The following is a 22,135-nucleotide window of genomic DNA, read 5'->3' as shown; positions in this document are numbered from 1 at the left end:
CCAAATACCTGGCAGTCCAGACCCTTCGTGTTCTGAAAGCAAATGCCTATGCATGGTTAGGGGCTGAGCAGAAGCCCAAATCCAAGAGCTTCGCTTTTAGGAACTCTCTGCTTCTGCAGAGTAGGGGGAGCTGTAATGAAACTCCAAAGCCAGGGGCATTGTCTTCTCCCTCACGAATCACATGCATGTTTGCTCCACGTTTGCTCGACAATTGTTTGCATTGAATTTCTGTAGGTTATTTATTTGCAAGGTCTAGGAAAGCGTAGTAAGCCTAGGAGTCCTGAGATCTTAGTAAAGGGCAGTCAGTCAATGATCTGACACGTAAAATCTAGAAACCTTTGTCCATCTTTTTCATCCTGTACTGTAGCGATGGGGAAGAAATCAGGAAAATGATAAATGCAGGTAGGCCCTTGCACCCAGAACAGCAGCCCAAAGATGAATCCGTTGTACGTATCCGTTAGTTCTCGGGACCGTACTTGATGGGTAGGTATTAACGTATGCATAGCCAGGGATGCCTTCGTGTGTCCTCTGTGGTTTTCAATTTTGAATGCGCATCACAAGATATTTCTGGGGCACCTGCCAAATTCCAGCAGTTAATGGAAAAGTAATTGGGGGCTATCCATTATCTAGAATGGTTGGTTTGGCTTGAGCCCTGGAGGTGGGTGGAGCACGTATACAGTTGTCCCTAGACAAGCACCTATTCTGTTAGGCGTCTATACGACGCATGGGGTGTTGGTGCCATTCCACGGACTGGCTTGAAAAAATGCCGCTGTCACCAACTGGTCCTTTCCTTGTATTAGTTACAGAAAGTTAATGTTTAATAACAATTGTAAGAGGCTTAAAAAGGATCCTTCCCCAGTGTTTGGACCCCTCTGAAATTCACTCAGACTCATCACATGAAGGTTGTGACACTGCACGCACAGCAGCACACCCTCCTGGGGGCCACCTCTGCTCCACACTGTGGCCTCTGGGACGTGATCAGATTTGCATTAAATTTTCTTTTTTTTTTTAGTGTTTATTTATTTTTGGGAGAGAGAGCAGGAGAGGGACAGAGAGAGGGAGACACAGAATCCAAAGCAGGCTCCAGGCTCCGAGCTGTCAGCCCAGAGCCCGACGCGGGGCTCCAACTCACAAACCGTGAGATCGTGACCTGTGCCAAAGTCGGACGCTTAACCGAATGAGCCACCCAGGCGCCCCCAGATATGCAGTTTTAGAAAGTTTCTTTCGTGGGAGCCTGGGTGGCTCAGTCGGTTAAGCGTCAGACTCTTGATTTCAGCTCAGGTCATGAGTTCACGGTTGGTGAGTCGGAGCCCTATGTGGGGCTCTGTGCTGACAGCGTAGAGCCTGCTTGGGATTCTCTCCCTGCCCCTCTCTCTGCCTCTCTCTCTCAAAATAAATGAATAAACTTAAAATAAAAGTGTCTTTTGGTAGTTATGGGAAAATGGATTGGATGCCAACAAGCCTGGAGGAAGGTAGCCACCTGGGAGGGCATTCTAGTAAGCCCAGACTTGGAATTAGAGGAGTCCACCCACCTCGTCCAGGGCTACCAGACCCACCACGCACTCCCGGAGGGTTAGAAATGTTTCAGAACTTTGTTGTTTTAGGTCTAGCTGGAAAAGAGTGAGGTCGAAGGAAAGATGTGGACCTTGATCACAGAGGCAGGCTGTGTGCACAGTCTACCACTTAGTGGGTCCACTAAGCCCACCAGCAGACGGAACACGCAGAAGGCCAAGGGTGAAGTGCACACGGTGCCCCGGGAATACCCAGGAGACCGATTTGACTTAGGCTGAGGAGGCCCCAGCAGCCAGAAGGCCACACTGCGGTTCACGGTTTCGGGCACATTTGGATTCCCAGACCCCAGGGCACTTTCCTGTCCTGTGCACACAGCAGTTAGAGCCGGGGCTTTCTTGACTAGTTTGTGCCAGATGGGGCAAGAGAAGGAAGAGTTCCTGGGAGGAGAGGAGGATAAGGGAGGATGCGGATTCAAGGGGAAGAGCTGGAACGTTATCTCTATGTTCTTTGTAGGGTAAAGGGGTTGCAAAAGTTGTTATAATGTTATAATGATCCCTCATAACTTTCATCCTTGCTGTGTTGTTGTGGTTGTTGTTGTTGTGGACGTGCACCTAGTCCGCTGTGCTGTCTTTAAGGACATCACCCTGAGGGGTAAGAGTTTTCTCATCCTATTATGAATAGAATTCTTTTACTTCTGTTATGTGAGATTTTGGCAGACTCTTTTTCTGGAACCATCTCCGGGTTCACAGGGGATTTATGTAGGTGAGATCAGAGGTTTTCAAACTTTTGGGGCTCAGAATCTGTCAATCTACATTCCGCAGCCCCCACCAATAACATAAAAGGTTTATTTATTTAATTTTCCAATAGGGATTATATCCGTAAGTATCAAATGATACACAAGGAAAAGACCTCCCTTCCAGCTTGTTCTTCTGTCCATTGCTTCCTCCTACCCATGGAAACCATTCTTACTGGATTCTATGTATCTTTTCAGAGTTTATGTATATCCAAGTAGACACAGATACGGAGCCTTATTTTTCTCTATTTTTACACAAAAGGTGGCTCATTATGTACCTTGTTCTGAATGTTATCTTTTATTTACATTATATCTTAGGGGAATTTCCATTGTGAGTGCAGATAGCTACTGATTGGTTTTTTATCTACATATTATCCATTATATTGATGTGTTATAATTTATTTAAACCTTCTTTTCTTTTTCCAGTATGTACTCCCCCCACATTTTATTTTATGGAGATATAATTGTCATACAGCACTGTATATATAAGTGTAGGGTAACAGCATAATTATTCAACTTAAATATATTGTGAATTATTACCTAAATAAGTTAACAGCCATCATCTCATATAGATATAGATACCAAAAAAAAAAAAAAAAAAAGGAAAGAAAAATTTTTTTCTTTGTAGTGAGAATTCTTTTTTTTTTTTTTTTAATGCTTATTTATTTTAGAGAGAGAAACAGAGTGTGAGCAGGGGAGGGGTAGAGAGAGAGGAAGACACAGAATCCAAAGCAGGCTCTCAGAGCCGGATGCAGGACTTGAACTCATGAACCGTGAGATCATGACCTGAGCCAAAGTCAGACTCTTAACCAACTGAGTCACCCAGCAGCCCCTCCTTGTAGAGAGAACTCTTAAGAACTCTTAAGATTTCTTCTAGGGGGGCCTGGATGGCTCAGCATCTGACTCTTGATTTCGGCTCAGGTTATGGTCTCATGGTTCATGAGACTGAGCCTCACATCCAGCTCTGCGCTAACAGCTTGGGATTCTCTTTCCCTTGCTCTCTCACTCTTCCTGTCTCTCTGCCCTTCCCCTGCTCACATGTGCTCTGTTTCTCAAAATAAAGAAGTAAACATTTTTAAAAAGAGATTTATTCTAACAACTTTCATATACCATATAGCAGTGGTAGTTAAATGGTCAGCATATTGTACATTATTACATCCACAGTACTTTTTTTTTTCTTTTTTTACTTTATAACTGAAAGTTTACAGCTTTGACCACCTCCTTTCAGCACCCCTACCTCCTGCTGCTAGTAACCACAGATCTGGTCTCTTTTTTTCCCACTTTGGATTCCTTCCACAAATACGTGAGATCCTACAGTATGTGTCTTTCTCTGATGTATTTCACTTAGCATAATCCTTATCCTCAAGGTCCATCCAGTGCTGGTCTCAGATGGCAGGCAGGATTACTTCCTTTTAATGGCTTAATTTTCTGTATCTTTACCTCTGTCTCTATGTATATATCACATGTTTAGTCATTCATTTGTTGGTGGGCACTTAAGTTGTTTCCATGTCTTGGCAATTATAAATAATGGTGTCCCGTGAAAAAAGAGGCTGGTTCAGCTTGCAACTTTAACAACTGTACAAGTGCTTTTCCCCAGGATAATTATATGTTGGTATACAGCAGAAATGCCTTAAGTATACACCCTGTTCAAACGATGGAGATTTCATAAAAGCAAAACTTTTAAGCACTTTACTAGACATAGTTCTAAGTGAAACTGCCTCTTTTTTTTTTTTAGTGGGAGTGTGAGACGGTGAAGAAACAATACCTTACTAGCACAGTCTGTTGCCTTGAATAATGCTGAGGGTCCGGCAGTTTTGAGCACCTTTCCTTTTGCATCACAAACACAAATACCAACCGAGAGCTGAGTGAAACAAGCAGGGACGATTGCCATCTCCTAGAGCTCCTGAGGGGGATTCTCGGGGACCCCACAGGGGTCCACGCAGCACCCCTCATGAGCTGCTCGTGAAGACAGAAATGAGAAGGGCATTAAGCCTTGGGGTTATGTCAATCTTCAGAGGTTGGGCTGAAGAGGAGGAGAGCCCACCAGAGGAAAATGAGGTAAAAAGACATCCAGGAGGATTAAGATGTCATTACAAGAATGAGGAAGCCAAGAGTAGAAGGAAGAAAGCCTGATTTGAGTGTGTCCAAAATAGGAGAAGAAATGGTCGTATTAACCATGTTTGTTATTTTCTCTATGCTGATGCTTTGACATCTGGGGCCTTGCTGATCTTGGATGGTCTGCCCCTTCCGGGGTTACCAGTTCCTAGAGATACTGAATGACTCACTCCTGAGCACACTTTTCAAAAACAACCCAACCAGTCCAGAGCCCATATCCCCAACTCTCACATTCTGGGCCACCTATCCCCTGCCCTGACCACCCAGGGCCAACTACCAGACAACAAGGGACATCCTGTGACCCAGAGCCCACTGAAGTGATTCGAGGTAGTCAATCCCAAGCCTGCCTGCCCTACCTTGCCTGTTCCTTCTCGTGGAAACCACAATAAAGCTCTTGTCCACAGTGGCTCCCTCTCCCTCCACCTCTTTACCTCCCAGTGCTTCCCCAGGGGCCCAGCAATGGCGTGGCCTTCCTCTGCCTTTAGGAACGATGAGTAACAAACTGTCAAAATTTTCCCGGTCTGTTGTTGGCCTTACCATACCTCGAATTTTCTATTAATACACTCTATTTTAAAACAACAGTGATGGTGAATACAGATAACTCCTTTAGGACATTTTGCTGCAAAGAACAGAAAAATGGGGGGTAAGCTGGAAGGGAATATGGGATCCAGATAGTGTGCCCCATTCGCAGGACACATTGCTGACGGTAATGATCTTACACAAAGGGGAAAGAAATTATTTTACTTTAATGGGGGGCCACAGGGGAGGTGGGACCCAGTGCAGAAATGGAGTCGCTGGTCTTAAGTATGTGGACAATAGATGGTTAGATTCAGTGGCCAAAACATATGGAAATTCTCTTCTGTTTGCTTCTGTTTTCTTAGTAAAACATGAAGTAAGGCCACCAGCTGGGACTGGACTGGAGAGCAGTGTGGAAGATTTGTGACAAGTGAGGAAATGTGACTTGGAAAAAGGCAGAGAAATTTGTTTAGGACAAGACAGTAAGACCTCTAGACAACACCAAGCACTCATTGGAGGTCTGGGGGTTGTAAAGTTTAGGTGAGACGAGTTCGCCTGAATGTGTGGTTTTCCTAAGGAAGAGACACAGAGTAGATGGTTTAAAATTTTATTTAATTTTAGACTTTTCATTTTAGAACAGTTTTACATTTACAGAAAAGTTGTAAGAGAGTACAGAGAGTTCGCAGATAGCCCACACTCAGTTTCCCCTATTACTAACAGCTTGCCTTGCACGGCACATTTAACGATCGGTATGGAAACATTATTAACAATAGTCCATACTTTGTTCAGATGACCTTAGTTTTTCCCTGTTTTCTGTCCCAGGATCCCATGTAGGGTACATGATATTTTCTTGTCATGTCTACTGAAGCTTGTCATGTCTATGGCAGTTTCTTAGACTTTCCTTGTTTTAGATGAGCTTGACAGTTTTAAGGAGTCTTGGTCAAGCATTTTGCAGAATGATGTCCCCCATTTGGGATTTGTCTGATGTTTCCCTCATGACTCGACTGGGCTTACAGGTTTCTGGAAGGAAGATTATGGAAGTAAAGTGCCATGTTCATCACATCACATCAAGGGTGTAAAGTATCGACATGACTCACCTCTGTTGGCGTTGACCTTGATCACATGGCTGAGGGAGAGTTTGTCATGTTTCTCTACTATGAAGTCACTCTTTTTACCCCCCTTTTCCATACTGTGCTCATTGGAAAGAAATCACTCTGTGCAGCCCTTACTGGAGAGGCAAGGGATTATGCGGTTGCACATATACATAAGTTATTTGGATTCTTCTGCACAACAGATGTGTCTGTTCTCTCCCCTGTTCAATCGTTTATTTATATCAATATGCAGGCATGGATATTTACTTTACACTTTGGGTAATGATCCAATACTACTTTATCTTGTTGCTCAAATCACTCCAGCTTTGGCCACTGGGAACCCTTTCAATTAATTACTGGGTCCCTTTGACACACCCCTCTCATTATGGGCTCTTTATTTCTATTTTGAGCACTTCCTTGCTTTTGGACACTGAAAGACGTTCAAGGCTCATTTTACGTGTTTCCTGTTCGAGAAGCAGCCATTTATCCAGTGCTGTTGTTTTAAATTTATTTTTATCCTTTTAACTGTAAACTATTCAAAAACTAAACGTACAGCTCAGAGAGTTGTTACAAGGAACACAACCTCCCAGTGCTGTGCCGGAGCTGGCCCACGCGGCCCTCTCAGGGCCGTTTGTGCAATCTTTTCCCAGCTCCACGATGACATCATGTTGGTAGCTTGAAAATTGGCCATGGTGGTAGTGTTTACATGATGGAAATCAGGAAATGCTACAAGCCCAGGCTTTCTTTTCCCCCTGGAGAGCCAGTTGTTAAATACCAGCACACCACTGCTTGTAACTGCCACCCAAGTCAAGAAATAAAACCACAAACTAATAAATAAAATGTTGCCAGCTACCCCAGTAACCCCTCTGTGTATCCCATCATAACCGTCTCTATCCAAAAGTAACCACTACCCTGACTTTTATAGTAATCACTTCGGTGTATGTGTGTGTGTGTGCGCACGCACGCGCGTGTGTTTAATGGTTTTTATCAACTATGGGTCCATCCCTAGACACTATGGTTAATATCGCACATTATTTTTACCTTGCTGTGTACTTTAAGGTCTTTAATCTACAGATTCTCTATCTCTTTTTTTTTTTCTTTACAAATTATCTGTTGAAACATATGTGCCATTTTATCTGTAGTCCTTCCCCTGTCTGGATACTCACGGTATCGTTCAACATATTTCTTTGTACTCTGTTATTTCAAATTGACATTGATAGAATATTCCACCTAACAACAACAGCATACACGTTCTCTTCAAGTGTGTGTGGAATATATCACGAAGACCACATCCATAAAGCAAACCCCAAGGAATGTAAAAAAAAAAAAAAAATGAAACCAAACATACCGAAGTATGTTCTCTGATCATGATATAATTAATTAAACTAGAAAAGAATAACACAAAGATAACAGGAAAATCTCCCAGCACTTGGCAACTAACTTACACACTTGAAAATAATCCGTGTTTCAAAGGGAAAAATCTCAAAGGAAATTAAAAAAAAAAAAAACAACATTGAAGTGATATGCATGCAGCATATTCAAAATTTGTGGGACACAGCTAAAGCACGCTAAGAAGGAAATTTGTAACACTAAATGCTCACATTATAAAAGAAGAAAAATTTCAGATCAGTGGTCTGCATTCTCATTTCAAGAACTTAGAAAAAGAAGAGCAAAATAAGCTTAAGAATGCAATAAAAGAGGTCAGAAAGCAAAGTATAGGCAGAAAAGCAATAGAGGAAATCGAGAGAACAAAATCTAGCTCTCTGAGATAACAAAAATGGACAAACTTCAAGCAACATGGACATATAAAAAAGAACACAAATTACCAATATCAAGATTGAAACAGGGAGTGTTGCTACAGGTCCTGCAAACATAAAAAATATAATAAGAGATGCCACAAGCAATTCTGTATGTATACAGTTGGCAAAGTAAGTGAAATAGACCAGTTCCTTAAAAAAAAAAAACTACCCTATTTCAGCCAATATGAAATGAATAATTTGAATTGCTCTATAAGGATTAAGGAAATTGAATTCATAATGTAAAAACTTTCCCCAAAGAAATCCTGAGGCACAGATGGCTTCTTCAGAAAATTCTCCCAAAGGTTTAAAGAAAAATTAGCACCAAGTCTGCATAATCTATACCAGAAAATAGAAGAGGAGGGAACACTTTCCAAGTCATTTTATGAAGTCTGTATTACTTTGATACCCAAACCAAACACAGCACAAGAGAAGCAAACTATAGACCAATATTCCTCGTGAACATTGATGCAAAAACCCTTAACAAAATATTAACACACAGAATTCAGCAACATATAAAAAATTGCGCACTATGGCCAGGTGATGTTTATTCAAAGAATGCAAGGCTAGTTCAATATTTGAAAATCAAATAATGTCATCCACCACATCAATGGGCTGAATAAGAAGTCACATGAGTACATCATTTGCAGAAAAATTTGAAATATTTAAGACTTATTCTTAACAAAATTCTTTACAAATTAGGGGTAGAGGGGGACTACCTCAACTTAATAAAGTGCATTTATAAAAATCTACACTTAACAGTTACATAATGGCAAAAGGCTGAATGTATTTCTCCTAACATTGGGAACAAGGCAGGGTTGTTTGCTCTTCCACTCTTATTCAATAAAATGCTGAACATTCTAGCCAGTATAATAAGGCAAGAAAAGAAAAGGAAAGAAAAAATAGAGTTTAGAAAGGAAGAAATAAAACTGTTTCTATGTGCTGATGATAGGCTTATTCTCTATATAGAAAATATTTTAAAAATCTATTAAAAAACTCCTAGAATTAATAAGTGAGTTCAGCAAATTCATACCAGATAAACATACAAAAATCAATTGTATTTCTACAACGAACACATTCTCATCAAAATTAAAAATACAGTCCCCATTTACAATCACAAGAGAGAGAGAGAGGGAGGGAGGGAGAGAGAGAGAGAGGGAGAGAGACACCTGGGTTGTTCAGTCAGTTAAGCATCTGACTCTTGATTTCGACTCAGGTCAGGATCGTGAGATTGAGCCCAATGTTGGGCTCCAGGCTGGGCATGGAGACTGCTTGGGATTCTCTCTCTCCCTTTCACTCTGCCCCTCCCCTGCTTACACACACTCCTATCTCTCAAAAGAAAAAAAAATTTACATGTAAATCTAACAAAACATGTACAAGATTTGTACATGAAACTAGAAAACATTGATGAAAGAAATCAAATCAAAAAGATTTAAATAAATAGACATACTATGTTCATGGATTAGAAGACAACATTGTAAAGATGTCAGTTCTCCCCAAACTGATATTCAGGTTTAACACAATTCTTACCAAATTCCCAGCAAGAGCTTTTTGTAGATAAAAAGATTACTCTCAAATTTATGTGGGAGGGGCACCTGAGTGGCTCGGTCAGTTGAGCATCCAACTATGGCCCAGGTCATGATCTCGAGGTTCATGAGTTTGAGCCCCACATCAGGCTTGCTACTGTCAGCACAGAGCCTGCTTCAGATCCTCTGTCCCCTCTCTCTCCCCCTCCCTGCTTGTTCTCTCCCCTAAATAAATAAATAAATAAATAAATAAATAAATAAAATTTATGTGGTATTGCAAAGAAGCCAGAAGAGCTAAAACAATTTTGATAGAGAAAAATGAAATGGGAAGAATTAGTCTACTCTATTTCAAGACTTATTATATAGCTATAGTAATTAAGACTGTGTAGTATTGGTGGAGGGATAAACATGTAGATTAGTTGAACAGAACAGAGAACACAAAAATAGATCCACACAAATATGCCCAATCAATTTTTGACAAAGATTTAAGATAAATTAAAAAAAGCAAAGATAACCTTTTCAATAAATGTTGGCGCAAGTAGGCATCTATGAGCAAACCCCAAAACGCAACAAATAAAAAAAAAACCCACCCTGTTTCAGGATCTCACAGTTTATACAAAAATTTACTCAAAATGGATCAAGGACTTAAATGTAAAACATAAAGGGAAAAGTCCTATGAGAAATCTTTAAGATCTAAGGTAATGCCAAAAATTCTTAGATTGGAGACTAAAAGCATGAACTTTAAAAGGGAAAATTGATGAATTAGACTTCATAAAAATTCAAAACTTGCCAAGTGGATAAAAATACAAACTAAAGACTGGGAGAAAACATTTGCAAACCACGTATCCAACAAAGGACTAGTATCTGGAATATATCAAGAACTCAAAACCCAGCAGTTAAAAAAAATCAAACAATCTTGGGGCGCCTGGGTGGCTCAGTCCGTTGAGCCTCCGACTTCGGCTCAGGTCATGATCTCACGGTTCGTGAGTTCGAGCCCCGTGTCGGGCTCTGTGTTGACAGCTCAGAGCCTGGAGCCTGCTTCGGATTCTGTGTCTCCCTCTCTCTCTGCCCCTAACCCACTCGCATTCTGTCTCTGTCTCTCTCAAAAATAAATAAAAACATTTAAAAAAATCAATCCAATTTAAAAATTTAAAAATGGGCAAGAGACAGGAAGAGTCATTTCACCTAAGAAGATATGCAGATGAGAAATAACCACATGAAAAATGTGCCATTAGGAAAACTCCCTATCATTAGGGGCATTTGTTACCTCCGCTTTGCTTTTCTCCCCAGCATTTATTATCACAATGTGCATCATGTATTTATTTGGCTGTTTATTTATTGTCTTTCTCTATGTAGGTGGGGACTGTGTTTTGTTCACTTTTTCACCCTGGAGAGAGAATTGTGCCTGAAGATGGTAAGTACTCGGTAAATATTTATAGAATGAATGAATACATGCTCTTGAAAGTTCAGATAGAACTCAGTTATGAGTTTTATCCTGGAAGTATTGGTCTTTCCAAATAATAGAGTTTTAATCACTTTTCCATTCTTGTCTGATTTGATTAGCATTTGTTTTAGTCCAGTTTTTTACTGCTTCTTGAGTCTTTATAATTAATATTCTGTTAGGAAACCATCCATTTCCTCTAAATTTTCAAAATATTTTCAATAGGTTAAGATAAAGTAGTCTCATAATTCTTTTCCTCTCTTCTTCACCCCTTTTTTTCTTTAGCCGGGATCACCAAGGGTTTCGACCTTATTCAGTTTTGTGATTGTAAAGCACCAACTCTGCATTCATTTTTCCTAATTTTTACCTCACTAAATTCACCTTTAATTTATTTCATCTGTTTTATTTCTCAAATTGACTCTATTTCCCCCCTTAATTTATTAATTGACAGGGCACCTGGATGGCTGATTTGGTTAAGCATCTGACTTTTGATTCAGGTCACGAGCTCACAGTTCGTGGGTTCAAGTCCCGCGTCGGGCTCTGTGCTGACAACTCAGAGCCTGGAGCCTGCTTTGGATTCTGTGTCTCCCTCTCTCTCTGTCCCTCCCCTGCTTGCATTCTCTCTCTCTCTCTCTCTCTCTCTCTCTCTCAAAAATAAAATAAAAAGTTTTTTAAATTAAGTTGACATAGTAGTTACAATGAAGGCTAAGTTGCTGGAGCAGAGACTCGATCGCGAAACGTCTTTGTTATTTTCTTTCATGGAACAGTCCTGGGTGGGTAAGTGGCCTGTTCCATAACGTCATTCAGGAACACAAGCAAGTGGGAAAACTCTGCCATTCTCTAGGGCTGGGGGCAGCATACCAATGAGGGCCATTCCTGCCTATTACCTGTTCTTTATCAGTAAATTTTATTGCAGTGCAACCACACTGATATGTTTGCATCTTGCCTACATTTTACTTTTGAGCTTCAATGGCAGAACTGTAGTCATGAGAGACCAGATGGCTCACGAAACGAAAAGTATTTTCCCACCGGCCTTTGTCAGAACTAGTTTGCTGATTCTGCTCTAAGGCAGAGTCCTGGGTGCGTAATCAAAAGTGGGTCACCAGCACGCCTTCTTCCAGCTGCTAGGGAAGGAAGAGACAGTAGAGAAAAGGCATGTCCCCCCTGTGCCTAGAAGTGGTCCATACCACTTCCATTCATATTTGAGAATTTAGTCACATGGCCACATCTAACTGCAAGGGAGTCCTGGGCCGGTGTCACTGGGCACCAGCTTGTCCTGCCATGTGCCCAGCTACTGTTGTTTTAGTGTGGTAAGCGGAGGGTTGCTTTTGAAGGACAGCTACCAGTTCCCCCCATAGAGAAACATGAAGTTCCTTTATCTTCTGTCTTTCTCTTTGAAGAATGAAGAGATTTCAAGTGACAGATATTTTTCCAGCGCAACTAACACTTTGATTCAGAGGTTTTGAGAGGGTGCGTTCTCCTTTTCTTGATCTCTTTTAGGTAGTTTCAGTTTGGATTTCTTCATTAGTCCAACGTGTATTTGGGACGATGTTTTTTTAGTTTGCAAGTAGTTATGTATTTTCTAAAGTCATATTTTTTATTATTTATTTCTACTTCCATTAAGAGAAGGTGACCCTAACATGTATAGTTTTAAAACTGTGTTTATGCTTTATTTTTGACCAAATGCATATAAGATTTTGTAATACCTGGACATACATATGTGCGTGTGTATTCCTTTTTCAAATGACAAAGGTTTGTCAAATTTATTTTTATTAAAAAAATTTGTTTTAATGTTTGTTTTTGAAGGAGAGAGAGACAGATCGTGAGCGGCAGAGGGGCAGAGAGAGAGGGAGGAAGACACAGAACCCAAAGCAGGCTCCAGGCTCTGAGCTGTCAGCACAGAGCCTGACACGGGGCTCGAACTCGTGGACCGTGAGATCATGACCTGAGCCGAAGTCAGATGCTTAACTAACAGCCATCCAGGTGCCTCATCAAATGACAAAATTTTATTTCATATACACATCAGGTTTGATTATGTTGTTTGATTTTATGTCCTTTCTTATTTTTGTCTTTTGTATCTAATTCTGAGAAAATGGTTACTCTCATTTTAATATAATTTTAGAATGAAGTTCTTTCATTTCTAATGGTTGCCATTTATATATTTAGCTACCGTTTTTTTTGGTGCGGCAAATTTACCACGACTATATCTTGTTTTTAAATTTATGCATTTATTATTACTTCGTGTCCTTGTTTTTCCTTTTTGAAGATTTTAATTTTAAAATCTATGTGTTCTGATAATAATAATACCACTTGTGATGCCTTGATGCCTTTTTTTGCTTTTTTTTAAGGATCTATTTCTCATCCATTTTTTTTTTTTAAACCTAAGAGTTACTTCTCCGATCTGTAAAAATGAAGATGATAAAACACACTCTAACTTTTGTGAGGATGAAGGAAGGCGATGGCTGTGGGAGTGTTTGTAAACCATGAAGAACTCCACGTAAAGGTGGTGTCATTCCTCCTGCTTTGGGGTCTATCTACTACCCCACCTCTATTGTTGTCTGACTTTGAACATACGTTACTGGGAGGAGCGGATCCACTTTTTTTTTTTTTGTGCCATTTATCATCTACCTATGTACCCACCTACCTACCTTTTTATCTGTCTATGCATCCTGATTATCTTCTTAACCCATTTAATCATTAACCTGTGTGCTGCCTCTCCTATTCCAGCGCATCTAGATAACTGTACCCCTCACCTGCCAATTTTCATTGCCGACACCAGGAAGAATATCTACACCATTATTATTACAGGAGCCATAAATTATTTAAACAAAAAAACACGTTCACTTAAGTTTTATTGTCCTACTATCATCTAAAACAGGTACAGAGTTGGAAAAAAAAAAAAAAAAAAGACCCAGCTACTGTGAAATCTCAAAAAATACTCAGGTACTCAGGTAGGGGGTTAAATGTGGGAAGCCAGCATTTTAAGGTTATTCTTAAATTTCAGTAAATTGCAGTAAAGTTATAAGCAGTCACTTGATGAAACACTTTTGAGTGCGACTCCCACTGCCTCCCCCCACCCCCACCCCTCCACCCACTGCAGTTAAAAATGGATAAAGTTATAAACTCAGGAAGTTTGTCCTCTGTTTCTTGCTGCGTTTCTATCTTGTCAAGAGCCACTTCTTGCTACATCATCAGTCTAGGTCCTCCTTAGTTCCCTTATATCCTCAGGGATATTCAAAAAGGAAAAACCAGGGCGCCTGGGTGGCTCAGTTATTTAAGCGCTGGACTGTTGATCTCCGCTCAGGTCGTGATCTCATGGTTCGCGGGACTGAGCCCCGCATCGAGCTCTCTGCGGACAGTGTGGTGCCTGCTTGGGATGGTCTCTCTCCCTCTCTCTCTGCCCCTCTCCTGTGCACATGTGTGCTTATGCTCTCTCAAAATAAACATGAAAAAAATTTTAAAAAGGGAAATCCATATATTTCCAAGCTTACTCTATCCCTGCATTTTAAGTGTTTCTTGTAAACAACACGTGTGTCTTTTTATAGGAGAAAGTAACTCACTTATTACACTGGTATTCACAACTGATGTTCTAAATGCATGTTTATGTTTAGTATACATTTTACTTTGGGGTTCTTAGATTATCTAATTTCCTCATTTTTGCAGGTTTTATGAACTGGTAATTAACTCTTTTTTTCACTTGTTTCATTTTTATTAACCAGTTTCATTTAGCCATTCCTTTCCCAACACTCATCATCAAACTCACATTTCACCACTGTTATATGAAAAGAAGCTTTAGCTGTTTCTCTTATTTTTTTTTTAAGTTTATCTATTTTGAGAGAGAGCATGAGCGAGGAGGGGCGGAGAGAGACAGACGGAGAGAGAGAGAGAGAGAGAAAGAGTCCCAAGCAGGCTCCAAGCTATCAGCACAGAGCCCGACCTGTGGCTCGATCCCATGAACCGTGAGATCATGACCTGAGCTGAAATCAAGAGTTGGACCCTTAACTGACTGAGGCACACAGGTGCCCCCTCTTATGTTTTAATAGAAAATATATTCTTTTGGGGCGCCTGGGTGGCACAGTCGGTTAAGCGTCTGACTTCGGCTCAGGTCATGATCTCATAGTTGATGAATTTGAGCCCCGCGTCAGGCTCTGTGCTGACAGCTCAGAGCCCGGAGCCTGCTTCCGATTCTGTGTCTCCCTCTCTCTCTCTGCCCCTCCCCTGCTCATGCTCTGTCTCTCTCTGTCTCAAAAATAAATGAAAACATTAAAAAAAAATTAAAAAAAAGAAAATACATTCTTTTGATAAAAGTCTTTTGTTTAGGGATTCATATAATTCACATTCAATGTCATGATGAGATGAAATTTAATTTTTCTAACTTATTCTAGTATTTGCTATTTATCTGCCTTTCTTCTTTTTCTTTTTTCCCTTCCTTCCTCGTTCTGCCTCGGGCAACTTTTCTGTTTACTCCCCTTTGTCCCTCATTAGCTTCAAAGTTCTACTGTCCTTTCCAGAGCTCCTAGCAATTGCCATACTGATCTTGAAATCACAGTGAAAAAGTTTGTCCAGTATTACATTAAAGCAAAATAATAAGTATGCTCCCCTCACCCTAAGACACTTTGCTAACCTCCTCCCAACCAACAAAACCAGGAGAAGCCTTCCCAGTGCCTCTCCCTGCCTCACTTCTGGCCTTGCTGAAGCAGCTTAAAATGTCTACACTCGGGCTAAAATCATCTTCCTTGTCAAGAATACTCACGTAACTTACATTAGGAGCTCCAAGTGACATTCCCGTCATCTATGCTATGAAGACACAATAAGATGGACTGCTCTGCTTCTCATCTCATGCTCTGGTTTGCAGTTAGGGAGTTAGAGGACTCTCCCAAGCGTTGTCCTCAGATAGGTTACGTGGCTCTTGTGTTTTCTGCAGCCTTGCACGTCAGAACGAGGCTAGAGAATGAGTCAAGCCAGTGAGGGAAGCGCCAGAATCTTTACAAAGTGCACTTGCGGCTGTTCACTCAAGAGATTCTAGTACAAGATGCCTCAGTGGAAATGGGCTCCCCAATGTCAACAGTGATATGTGATCAAGGTCACAGGATGTGTTTCCAATAACGGATGGCAGGGCGGAGGTAGTAATCAGAAATATTTCTACCACAGATACCTGGGCTGTGTTAATTATTTATGCAGTCTTTAAGTATGCACTAGATGAGCCAAGTAAAGCATTTATTTAATTTCTTTTTTTTTTTTAATGTTTATTTTTGGGAGAGAGAGAGAGAGTGTGTGCGCATGATTTGGGGAGGGGCAGAATCTGAAGCAGGCTCCAGGCTCTGAGTTGTCAGCACAGAGCCCAGCATGGGGATCGAACTTGTGAACTGTGAGTTCAGTTCATGAATTCAACTCATGACCTGAGCTGAAGTCGGATGCGCAACTGACTCAGCCACCCAGGCACCCCTAATTTCCTCTTTTGTAATGTTTACTTATTTTTGAGAGAGAGAGAGAGAGAGTGCACGTGCTCGAGAGAGAGAAAGTGGGGGAGGGGCAGAGAGCGAGGGAGACACAGAATCTGAAGCAGGCTGACCAGACTCTGAGCTGTCAGAGCATTCGAGCTGGCTTGAACCCACACACTGTGAGATCATGACCTGAGCCAAAGTCGGACGCTTAACCGCCTGAGCCACCCGGACGCCCCTCATTTCTGTAACAACCAGTGTCCTCGTGTGATGGACAAGTGCCTGACGTGAGCAACCCCAATACCAAAAGATCCAATTCCCAGGCCCGGGGTCTCCCCGAAGGAAGAGGAAAGGACCTACCATCGCTATGGTGACTGATATGCTTCGATGCACTCTGTCTGCCTTAAACACGTAACCGTGATAGCACATAAAAGCAGCGAAAAAAGACGTGGTCTGGCTGAAAGACAAAATAAAGGTCTCTAGAAACCATACACAGTACGGAAGTGCAAAGCAGTGAGGGGGGCTGAAGCCGCATGTCTGGGTTTTAGGTCCAGAGATGGGCCGTGGCTGTGAGCCACTTGGATCCTACTGGGGACTGATCTGAAAGTTTTATATTTAGATGGGGCAGATAGAAGCCAGGAGCCTGCGTGAAGTCAGGACCTAGAGGGGAGATTCTTCCTCCTCCGTAAAGGCTCCTGCTGTCCACCACACAGGGCCATGGGTTTATGGAAGTGGGGAGCCTGGGGGGATGGGGCCAGGAACTGAATCACGTTCAAGGGATGACCCTGTGATATTGCCAATTAATCGTCGTGGGACAGGAGCCCAATGAGACACTATAAGAACTGTTGTGGACCAGGGGTCACAGCGAAGGGATCCGAGACGGGGACAACTGTCAAACTGGCAAACAGCGAGGGGTTAAAACCAGGGAGAAACAGGGAAAAACAAACACACCTCAAACACCTCACTCAAAATGAGACTGCTAATCAAATTACAAAACGGAGGAAGAAATCTAACACAGAAAGAACATGATCTTTCTGGAACAGTTAGCAAAACCTTTAAATGTGTTCCACGACCAATAGTTAATTGTTCTGGGTATTTATTTCATCCCTTAACATAGTGGCTGAAAACCACAGCAGCAGGAACATACTGGGTCGGCAGGTGGGTGGGGCCAGTCTGTGGTTGGCAAACTGAGGAACGGCACCCCCTGGAGGTTCGCTCCCTTCCAGGCGGGGCATCTGGGCAACTGGAACCCCTGGGGGCTCCTGGTGCGCCCCTGTTTCTTCACGTGCACTTCCTGCTTGGCAGCTGTAGGCAGCGGACTTCGAAAAGCCAGTTCGGGGCACCCCCGGTCCTAAGAGGGGGGCCGAGCCAAGGGCAGCCTGGCTCATTTTTATGACCTAGCCTTACAGATCTCACGGCAGCTTAAGTTGCATTCTTTTTCTTAGAAGTGAGTCACTAAGGTCAGTACAGGTTCAAGGGAAGGCGAATTAGATCGCATCGTTCCGTGGAAGGCAGGCCAAAGATTTTGCGGGCGTGTTTTCAGTCGGCCACGGTTGGCTCTCTGGCCTCAAATTATGTACTTGTCTTCCCCCCACGTGCAAATTACATACAAGCTTCCCAATATCCCTAATACAGGACCGACTCGGGTTCGAGGCCCAGAACCTCCTTTTCTCCGCCTGGTTCCGAGGCGGATGATGGCTCCGGCACAGCTTCTGACATAGCTCCTCAAGTACAGCGTCTCTCAGTCCGAGACCCGGGAACCGGGCACCCAACATACACTGGTGGGACAGGCCCAGAAACACTGCTGTATGAGAGAATGACTCTCATCCCTAACAAGGTACAATAGGGAGCGCCCGAAGGCCCGGGGGTATAGCTCAGGGGTAGAGCATTTGACTGCAATAGGGAGCACCCGGGAATCACTGGCCTATACAGTTCCGGAGCCCCGTTGGGCACGTGTTGCCTTGGCTAGGGCTCAGCCCACCATGTGGGGCGGTCCACCATAGCCCTGGGCCCCTGGTGCTGCCTGCTGAGTTAGCCTTCCTTTTCCATAACATGCTGCCACGTTGGCAGCTGAGGAATTTGGGCACCTGCTTCTTCCCAAGGAGTCTTAGAGCGAAAAGCCGTCTTCGTTGCGTGCTGCCTCTATTCCTTTCAGTCCACGTTGATACAGTTCCTTTAAACTTTTTTGCGGTTTTGTTTTTAGGAACCAACTTCTAGAAACACATGCCCAGAAATCTCACCGACTGGGCTTCACATGAAGCCACTGAGAGACAAGAAAGTCAAGATTCTTAGAAGTCCTAACGGTTAATGGAGAGGATCTGTGAGGCATGACCTTAAGATCCTTCTTCTTCTCTTTTTTTTTTTTTTTTGAGAGAGAGAATGAGAGAGTGCTCGCGCGTGTGCACGTGTGCGTGGGAGAAGGGCAGAGGGAGAGGGAGACAGAATCTTAAGCAGGCTCCACAGCCAACACAGAGCCCAATTCAGGGCTTGACCCCACAACTGTGAGATTATGACCTGAGCAGAAATCAAGAGTCAGATGCTCAACCGACTGCCCCATGATCCTTCTTCCTTTTGTACTGCCTCCTACCATTTAAAATTGCATGCTGATACAGGTCCTTTAGAAACACAATGGGTTTCCTGTGAATCAATTTACAAAATCCAGTTCATTAAAAAAATTACATACACAAGCATCATCGAGAGGCTTCCACTTGGACAGCAGAGAGACCACAAACTGAAGATTCCTAGAAACCTTATTGTACTCTTAAGATGCTTTGATGGTATTTTGTCTGGCTAACTGGTTTTCTGAGGCACTGTCTCGGATCTTTCTGAGATATTAACCAGGGACTTACAGTCCTACTTTGGATGGGATCTTTTATCGATCTGAATATCTTGGAAATCATGGGAATAAGAACAATTTTATTTTGAAGCCAGCAAGTCCTGGATCCTTGTAGGTCTTTCTTGAGCTTCTCTCTTTCCTCTCACATTTTGTGGTAATTTCTTACAGCAGCAACAGAAAACTAATTCAGCTATCAAGTCTCTTTAGTTTTCTTTAACCTAAAACAGTTTCTCAGTCTTTCTTTGTCTTTCATGACTTTGACACTTTTGAAGAGCATTTTGTTGAATCTCCCTCAATTTACATTCATTTGATATTTCCCCATGACTAAATTCAGGTCATAAAATTGTGGCAGGAATATCAGTGATGGAAAATGCTATTGTGTTCTTCTCAATGTAGACTATTGATTTATCCCATTACTGATGAGCTTAAATTTGATCAGTTACAGACAATTGATTTGTTCCATTACTAATGAGGTTAACTTAAAACAAATTTTTCATGTTTATTTATTTTTGAGAGAGAGAGAGAAAGAGAGAGGGACAAAGAAAGATGGAGTCAACATGAGTAGGAGAGGAGCAGAGAGAGAGGGAGACACAGAATCTGAAGCAGGCTCCGATGCGGGGCTCATACTCACGGACTGTGAGATCATGACCTGAGCTGAAGTCAGACACTTAATGGGCTGAGCCACCCAGGCACCCCACTAATGAGGTTAACTTTGATCAGCTGTTTAAATTGGTATACTCTGGGTTTCTCTATAGCAAAGTTACTCTTTTTGTAATTAATATTTTGTGGTAAGGTACTTGAATCCTACATGCTACTTCTCAGCAATACTTAGCCCACTAGTTTATATCCGTTGATGATTATCTTGTGAAGTAATTATCACTATGATTGTTGCCAGTTCATAGGTTTTTAATTTCATTACCCTTCTTCTCCAGTTATTAGATGGAATCCCACTTCTCTACTTATTTATATTTGTTCATTTAATTTTTATTATCATGACCTTTTAAATTCTTTTATTCCACAGCTTTTAATCTGTTGCTGTATTGGTTTGTTTATTTTCGCCCACGTTTTCCTAAAGTAGGCTAGTGGGTGCCACTTCAAAGTGGCTCCTGTGTCATTTTTCACATGTTCCATATCATCCTTTGAACATTTCTTTACTTTCTGGTACCAGATGTCCCAGGACTGTCTTGTTGTACTTTCCTTGCTCCAAGTCTTAGAATTAGCCATTTTCCAGAGAGCTCCGAACTGGTTAGTGGAGAATGGTACTTAGAAACCAAGATCTGGATATTTGTGTGCTCACTGCTACTCTGTATCACTGCTTCTAAGCCCTCTTAGAGGCAGAGTTAGGAAATATATGTGAGTGTGTGTGTGTGTGTGTGTATTTACACATACATACCTCTGTCTTTGTATACATGTACACACACTGTTTTTTATGTGTGTTGTGAACATATACCCTAAGAATATTAATTAAGGGATTAAAAATTATTTTCTCTTCCTCATTGCCTTTGTTTCATCTGAGTTTCCTTTTTCCTTTTTTTGTCATTTTAGTCTCTGTGTCTTTCTTTTTTTTATTTAAAAAAATGTAAGTTTATTTATTTATTTTGAAAGAGAGAGAGAACGTGAGCAGGAGAGAGGCAGAGAGAGGGAGAGAGAGAGAGAGAGAGAGAGAGCATGAAGGGGGGAGGGGTGGAGAGAGAGAATCCCAATCAGACTCTATGCTGTCAGTGCAGGGCCTGACGTGGGGCTAGATCTCACGAACCATGACATCATGACCTGAGCCAAAACCAAAAGTCAGATGTTTAACTGACTGAGCCACCCAGGCATCCCTCTCTTTCATGTGGGGGTTGCCTGAAATGTCCGATGATCACTGACTGTCATTCCATATTTAAGAGTGATGCACAACGGATTTCTTGTTTTCTATAATGATGAAATACATCATGCAGACCAACCTTTTCATGAAAATAACTATAGATATTGGAGAAAAGTATAAATATATCTTCATAGAAGCAACATAAATGGACATACACTTTAATACCACTCTTTTGGAGAGGAATTTGCAAAAATCAGGAAAACTACATAAGCATTTTGGCCCATAAATCCACTTCTAGAATTTACTTTGAAGATATACCTTGACAATATGAAAATATATATAAAGAAAGTTATCATTTGCATGATTATTTGTAATTGTACAATATGGAAAACAATCGAAGTGCCCATACATGAGAGAGAGGTTAAATAAGCTATGCTACATGCGCACAAAGTCACACTACTTAGTAAAATAAACAATAAGGGTGATTTCTATCGACTGACATGGAGTGATATCCAGGATATATTCTCCATTGAAAAAACAAAATGTAGATCAGCATATATCTGTAATATACCTTTTATGTGAAGAAAGGGAGATAGAAAAATATACATGTGTCTGCTTATTTGTGAGTAAAAAAAAGAAAGAAAGAAAGAAAAGAAACTTAAGAAGAATGGACCAGAAACTAATGAGATTGTTTTCCAAGGCTAATGCGTGGAAATTGGGTGGGAAGCATGAGGGTACTGGAACAGAAGTGATGACAAACGGGCATTTCTTTGATTTACTTTTTCATATGTTCTGAATTTTAGAACTATGTTAATGTTTCACATGCTTAAAGAAAATATTAACAAGGGTGGGAAATAACAAAAAAATAGAACACAGAAACAAAGGAACTTAAATCTATTCTAATTGGATAACATGACCACACTGAAAGGGTATGAAGGATGATTTTGAACACAGTATTTTGAATATATGCCCACAGGCTAAAGACCACAAGAACTGTAAACAAATACTGTGCTCTAGTTAGAAAGTATGGGTGAGCAATTATGAAACTACTTTATGTGTATTCCATAACGGGATAAGTAAATATAGTGTGTAATGAGAGCCAGGTTCCTCACTGTTGGAGAAAGCAGTTAATATATGAAAAATGCTAGACTGACGTCTACATACATTGTGTAGACTGTATGCATTTTACAATCAGCTTCTTAGTATCTGCTAAAAACTCAGCTTGTTTGCTGAGTTGTTGGGTTGAAGTTTTTGGATGCAT

The sequence above is a fragment of the Acinonyx jubatus genome, chromosome F2 (assembly GCF_027475565.1).
Source record: "Acinonyx jubatus isolate Ajub_Pintada_27869175 chromosome F2, VMU_Ajub_asm_v1.0, whole genome shotgun sequence".
In the NCBI taxonomy this organism is placed as follows: domain Eukaryota; kingdom Metazoa; phylum Chordata; class Mammalia; order Carnivora; family Felidae; genus Acinonyx; species Acinonyx jubatus.
Note: the sequence above shows the minus strand (reverse complement) of the source record.